Source organism: Mastomys coucha, unplaced genomic scaffold, assembly GCF_008632895.1.
Source record: "Mastomys coucha isolate ucsf_1 unplaced genomic scaffold, UCSF_Mcou_1 pScaffold15, whole genome shotgun sequence".
NCBI classification, from domain to species: Eukaryota; Metazoa; Chordata; class Mammalia; order Rodentia; family Muridae; genus Mastomys; species Mastomys coucha.
In genome coordinates, this window is record NW_022196897.1 from 78689816 (window position 1) to 78691100 (window position 1285).

A 1285-nucleotide genomic window follows, 5' to 3' on the forward strand; every position below is an offset into this window, starting at 1 on the left:
CACTTAATTTTTCTATGCCTTTCACAGTACAGAAGTAATCATGGGACTTGCCCTCAGAGGGATACTGTGAAGATGTCCTAAGTTTGGGTGGTATATTTAATTGCATAGAATAGAGCTTGGACTGTGGAGAGTGCCCAGTTAGTACTATCTATTGTCACCACCACCATCACCACCACCATAACCACCACCACCACCACCATCACCATCACCACCACCACCACCACCACCATAACCACCACCACCTCCATCACCACCACCACTACCACCTCCATCACTACCACCATCACCACCACCGCCACCACCACCACCACCTCCACCACCATCACCATCACCACCACCACCACTACCACCTCCATCACCATCACCACCACCACCACCACTACCACCTCCATCACTTTAGCCATAGTGCCTCCTCAGAGGCCTGGAATGTAACAGCCATTCAGTGAATTTTTGTTGAACAAGTACACTTGGGGGCTTTCTCATTTGAACTGTTGTCAGTGGCTACAGTGTTACACTTCGGTAAGATGACCAATGACATCTGGTTGGCAAAAGGCCTATGGCTAAGGTCTAAGAGGAGGGAAGCAAGGTAAGTCTGAGGTTCCCACAGAATGATGGCTCAGGGACAATCTTGCCCATCCAGGCTTCACCAGAAGATAGATGTTGGCCAAGTGTTTTCCTTTCATTTTTGCTGCTCTGATAAAACACCATGATGCAAAACAGCTGAGGGGAGAAAGCGTTTATTTTAGCTCTCAGGTATAGGTGGCCATTAATCCCTTACTGAAGGGAAGACATGGTGGCAGGAACTCAAACTGCTGTTCACGTGATAGCATCATTCACTGTTATTCACAGTGTTAGCCTGCAGGTGACAGTAAATGTCAAAGTGCCACATACATAGTCAAGAACAGAAGAGGGAGGGAGGAAGGGAGGGAGGGTGCTTGCATGAGTGCTCAGAGCCCACAGCCCTAAGTATCCAGGGCCCAAAGCCAGAAATGTTGCCACCACTTTTAGACTGTATCTTCTTGAACCAACTAAGTCAACCAAAGAGGTTGCCCACAGCCACATCAGTGGCTAACCTGATCTAGAAAACCCCTCATGGAGACTCTAGGTCTGATTTTAGGATTTGTCAAGTTGACAAAAGCACCCAGCACACTGAGTGAACCCTTCTTTGGTCATATTCCCAAGGTGTCAAGTTTATGATCAAAAGCCACTCTAAATTTAAAAAAAAATGTTTGGAATTAATCAGAGCTGATAAATTTATGTATCCAAACACTTAAGAAGGAAAGCT